At 44.8% G+C, this 5,693-nt stretch overlaps 1 protein-coding gene across 3 annotated transcripts in view; it reads left to right on the top strand.

Annotated features, from left to right (window-relative positions):
* MARCH8 (membrane associated ring-CH-type finger 8) overlaps window positions 1-5,693 on the top strand; it is a 116,569-nt gene continuing 110,876 nt past the window's right edge. For 2 of the 3 annotated variants that reach the window (XM_006097546.3, XM_006097543.3), the window contains exon 1: window positions 232-449. The gene's annotated coding sequence lies outside the window, so the exon portion shown is untranslated. Of the gene's footprint in view, window positions 29-231; window positions 450-5,693 lie in introns of those variants that run through there. The other variant, XM_014463307.1, reaches the window with a different exon arrangement.

Raw genomic sequence — 5,693 nt, 5'->3', positions numbered from 1 at the left:
CCGGCCGCGAGCGCAGCGCTCGTCCGAGGTATATCGTGCCGGCCGACCCTGCGCAGCGCCCGGCGCCGGGCCCCGCGCCGCGCACCTGCTGTCCCCGCAGCGCCTCAGCGCCGCGGAGCCCCTGCCGGAGTGTGGCCGCGCCGGGAGGTCGGCGACAGGTGGGCCGGCGGGGGCGGCTCCGCTTTCCGCGCCTCCGGGCCGGCGGGGCTCCAGGCTGTCCTTGGGACCGGACCGAGCCCGGGCGCCGGGGCGTCGCGCCCCCCAGGTCCCTGGTGGGCAGCCCGGGGAGTCCCTGTGAAGTCCAGCCCGAGGTCCTGAGACCTTGGACAACAAGCCAGCCCCTGGATGGTTCCCTGGCCCGCAGACATAGAATGAAAGTGGCTGCGCCTCCCCTCTGACGTGCGGATCCGAGACCTGCGCACGTAGGAAGCTGCACGGGGAAGGCTTAGGTAGACCGTTTCCTTGCTACGCTTTGTTTCTCGTTAAATCTCCCACCGACAGTACGTGGGTTCTTGTTCACCTGGATGAAGTTTTTAATGAAAACTTAGATAAAGTCACAATGGTTTATGTTATTTTAAAAAAATGTAACGGAACCTTCTTTCTTAAAACCGTATTTGGAAACCCAGTTTGTAAAATGATAAAAAGAAACCTTTCTCTGTCTCGGAACACAGATCGAGAAGAGCCGTCACGGAGTTGAGGAAATGTTTTGTGTTTGTGTTAATGGGATTCGGAAGATACATCCTTGGCCTGTGTGCTTTCACTTTTCCTTTGATGTTGGTAGACTGTCCTGCAGTTGACAGTTCATGTTTCTCACATATCCTGGGAAAAGGCCCCACATTTTCCAGGAAAGGCTTTTCTCTTCCATGTTCTCTTGCACCCCAGGCCCATGGGGAATAATTGGGAGACCTCATGCTCATTGCTGGTTTAAGTTGCTCAGGCACAAAACGGAAATGGAAGACTTTTTGCAAGAGTTACTGAGATCGTAGGAACTGTGAGATAATAAATGTTCATCGTTTTAAACCAGAGTTTTGGGGTAATTTGTTATGCACAATAAATTAATGGGCGGCAACAACGCATTATGTATTGTTTTAAATTTTGGTGTTGTGTAAAACTATCATTGACTCTTACCCATCATTTTGTTAAACACAATTTATGACTAGTAGGTAATAGTATATTTCTGGAAGTATCCTCTGAATTATTGGGCTGAGCATTATGTTTAGAATAGTTTAAATTTGCTTTCATTTTTAAAAGTGGTAATCTCTGTGATGCATTATGAATAGAACCAGGACAGGCCATTTTTCATATTGTCATGATCTGGTAGCTGTTTTATACTTAAAGTTATAGACGGTATTATATCTTAGGCAGATTTATTTGATTATGACTTTAACAAAGGCACTCAAAAATAATTATTGGGGAAAGACTGCAGTTCCCTAGGAGGTAACCTCTTCTTACTAGAACCATAAGTAAGGAAGTTAAGATTTTTGTTCTTTTCCTCTGAATATTTCTGTATTTCAATTGAAGAAAGAGTGTATGACCATGGAATATGGATAAGGGATGCACAGTGAGTTGTGAAATTTGATTTTAAACATGAAGACATGTTTGAAAAGTTTGAAAGGATTCTCGGTCTTTTATTTTACTTTTTCAAAATGTAAAAGGTGTATATTTATTAGTTACAAAAATTAACATATAAAAATACCTGAAATACTATTTGAAAAAATCAGATCATAGAAATTTTCTAAAAGTTTTGTAGTTTTAGTTTTTATATTTAGGTCTATGACCTATTTCTAGGGGTTGCTAGAGTGTGTGGTGTGGGGTATGGGTCTCGGTTCATTATTTTCCTTTTTGGATACACAGTATTTTTGATGGTATTTGTTGAAGATTATCCTTTCCCTTTTGAATTTCTTATCCTTTGCCTGTTGAATTGCCTTGGTATTTTTGTTAGAAATCTACTCATGATATTTGTGTGGGTCTGTTTTTAGACTCCCTCTCCTATAGATTTACATGTCTCTCCATATGTCATACCATACTGTCTTCCTTACTGTAGCTGTATGTATGGTTTGAAATTGGTTGGTATAAATCCTCCAACTTTGTTCCTTACTTTCAAAGGTTCTGTGCATTTTAATAAATATTTTAAAATCAGCTTTTTAGTTTCAAAAACTTCTTGGGATTTTAATTGGGATTGCCTTGAGTTACTAGATCAGTTTGTGGGAAATTGCTATCCTAATATTGAACCTTTGAATCCATGAATGAGGTATATATATCCCTCCAATTTCTTTTTTTTAACCCTTACCTGAGGACATCTTTATTCATTTTTAGAGAGGAAAGGAGGGAGGAGAGAGGAGGGAGGAGCGAGAGGGAGGTGAGAGAGAGAGAGAGAGAGAGAGAGAGAGAGAGAGAGAGAGAGAATATCGATTGGTTGCCTCCTGCATGTGTCCTGCCTGGGGATTGATCCCACAGCCTAGGTATGTGCCCTGACCGGGAATCAAACCTGAAACCTTTTTGATGTATGGGATGATGCTCCAACCAATGATCCACCCAGCCAGGGCTCTAATTTCTTGCAAAATGTTTAAAGTTTTATAGTATTCAGGCCATGTGCATATTTTATCAAATTTATTTCTTCATTTTTTTAATATTTAGATTTTATTATAAAAGGGATTAAAAATCCTTTTCCACGTGTTCCTTGCTAATACGTAGAAATACAGTTGGTTTTGTATATTACCTTTATATCTTGTAGCCATTTTAAATTCACTTATTCTAGTATTCTTTTGCTTAGGGTTTTAGAATTTTCCATACCTACAATCATTGAAAAGACAATTTTACTTCTTCCTTTTCAATCAGTATACAGTATCTTCCTTATCTTCTTTCTTTCTCTCTTTCTCCCTCCCTCACCCTCCTTCCCTCTTCCTCACTCCCTCCCTCCCTTCTTCCCTCCTTCCTTCCCTTTCTCTCCTTCCTCTTTCTCTTCTCTTTTTGTTTTCTTTCTTTTCCTTATTGCACTGTGTAGGTCCTCAAATTCAGTATTATGATAGAAGTGATAAGCATACATCCTCATTTTGTTCCCACTCTGAAGGGGAAAGTATTCAGTCTTAATACTTGATACCAAAAGCACTAACAATACTTTTTTGTTGTTGTTTGTTTGTTTTAAATTCAAATTCTTTATTGTTTAAAGTATTACATGAGTCTCCCCCCCCCCCCTCCACTTGACCTCTCCCCGGCCGCTCCCACCGCCCAATGCGGTTTTTTTAAAATGTTAAGTTAAACTTAATAAAAATTAAGACACTGTTAAGAAAAAGGAAAGAGATGCTACTACTTGGGAGCAAATACTTGCAATTCATATATCTGACAAAGGACTTTTATCCAGTGAATATAAAGAACCTCTATAAATCATTAATAAGAAGGCAGACAACTCAATTTACAATATTGGTAAAGAGATTTGGGTAGATACTTCACAAAAGAAGATATTTGTGTTTCCAATAGGCACATTTAAATTTTTCAACATATTTAGTTATTTAGGGTAATGCAAATCAAAATTATAAACAACATTTAGCCTACAGGAATGGTTAAAATAGAAAAGACTAACAATATCAAGTGTTGATGAGGATATAGAGCAGTAGGAATTTAACATAAGTTGTTAATAGGAACGTATAATGATACAGGCACTTTGGAAAAAGTTCAGATTAACTTTTACCTACACTTATTCTATGACCCAGAAATTCCACCCCTGTGAGCGTGACGGGGCAGCAGGTGGGGCGCGCGCAGGTGGGCAGGACTGCAAGTGGGGTGAGGCGCGAGTGGGTGGGCAGGGCCACGTGATTTTGTGCGTTGGGCTTCTATAAATAACCTTGCAGTGAACAAAGTGGTGCATATGTGCTTTCAAATTCGTGTTTCAGGTTTCTTCAAATATATACCCAGAAGTGGAATTGCTGGGTCATAAGGCTGTGAGTGTGTCATATGATCTTTATTATGTTCAGGTATGATCCCTCTGTTCCCAGTTTGCTGAGAGTTTTTATCATAAATAAGAGGCCCAGTGAACGGATTCGTGCACATTGAAAGAAAATGGTGGCCAGCAGGGCAGGACTGGGGGAGATAGGCCGGACATGCCCTGGATCCAACCTCCTGCAGTCCCTCCCTGGCTGGCCACATCTGAGGTGGTGCTGGGGCTCAAAGGGTGTCTGCGGAGTGAGTGGGGTCCCTCTGGCCTGGCTTGCAGGGATCGAAGGGATCCTGGAGTACGAGAGGGCACTCTGCAAAGTTGCTGTTGCTCAGCAACTCCAGTTTGAGCATTTGCCCCCTCGTGATCAGTGCGCATCATAGTTACCGGCCAGTTGGCCGGTCGGCCGGTCACTTAGGCTTTTAAAGATATACTAGAGGCCCGGTGCACAAAAATTTGTGCACTCGGGGGTGGGGGGTCCCTCAGCCCGGCCTGTGCCCGCTTGCAGTCTGGGACCCCTCGGGATGACCACCTGCTGGCTTAGGCCCGCTCCCCGGGGGATTGGGCCTAAGATGGCAATCAGACATCCCTCTGGCAGCCTGGCAGCCCTCGGGGGATGTCCACTTGCCAGCGGGGAGCAGGCCTAAGCTGCAGTCGGACATCCTTAGCGCTGCTGAGGAGGCAGGAGAGGCTCCCATCACCACCGCTGTACTGGCAGCCATCAGCCTGGCTTGTGGCTGAGCAGAGCTCCCCCATGTGGGAGCGCACTGACCACCAGAGGGCAGCTCCTGCATTGAGCGTCTGCCCCCTGGTGGTCAGTGTGTGTCATAGTGACCAGTCATTCCCAGACTTTCTGCTGTTAGGGTCAGTTTGCATATTACCCTTTTACTATATAGGATAGAGGCCTGGTGCACGGGTGGGGGCCAGCTGGTTTGCCCTGAAGGGTGTCCCGGATCAGGGTGAGGGTCCTGCTGGGGTGCCTGGCCAGTGACTGAAGCTCCCAGCCTCTCCTTTTTTTCTTTTCTTTTTATTCTGGGATTTATTTACCTTCTATAATTGAAACATTGTTGCCGTCACTGGCGCTCCCAGCTCTGAGGCCGCGGCCGGCTGAAAGCAGGTATCTGGGGTTTGTTTAGCTTCTATAATTGAAACAATGTTGCTTTCGGGCTCATAGCCGGGCCGCGGCAGGTGGGGAACCTTGGCTTCCTCCATCACTGGAGCAAGCAAGCCTCCTGTTCGCTTCAGCTGCATGGCTGCCGACCACCATCTTTGTTGGCAGTTAATTTGCATATCGCCCTGATTAGCCAATGGGAAGCGTAGCGGAGGTATGGTTAATTACCCTTTTTGTCTTTTATTAGATAGGATTAGTTGAAAAGTGGACTGGTCACCAGACGACCAGACACTTAGCATATTAGGCTTTTATTATATAGGACTAGAAGCCTGTTGCACGAAGATTCGCGCAATAGGCCTTCCTTCCCCTGGCTGCTGGCACCAGTTTTCCTCCGGCACCCAGGACCCAGGCCTTTGAGGCTTGGCTTCTCCACTGCGGCTGCAGCGAGGCTTGGCTTCTCTGCAGCCAAGCCTCTTCAGTCTTCAGTCTTCACTCCAGCTGGAGTGAGCGTTCAGTCTTCGCTCTGCATCTGCATATGCAAATTAACCGCCATCTTTGTTAGGTTAATTTGCATAGTCGTTCTGATTGGCTGGTGGGTGTAGTGGAGTGACACCAATTTGCATGTTTCTCTTTTATTAGTATAGATTTTTA

Source organism: Myotis lucifugus, unplaced genomic scaffold (genome assembly GCF_000147115.1).
Source record: "Myotis lucifugus unplaced genomic scaffold, Myoluc2.0 scaffold_206, whole genome shotgun sequence".
NCBI classification, from domain to species: Eukaryota; Metazoa; Chordata; class Mammalia; order Chiroptera; family Vespertilionidae; genus Myotis; species Myotis lucifugus.
The sequence above is the reverse complement of the archived record's forward strand: the minus strand, read 5'-3'. Positions and strand labels throughout refer to the sequence as shown.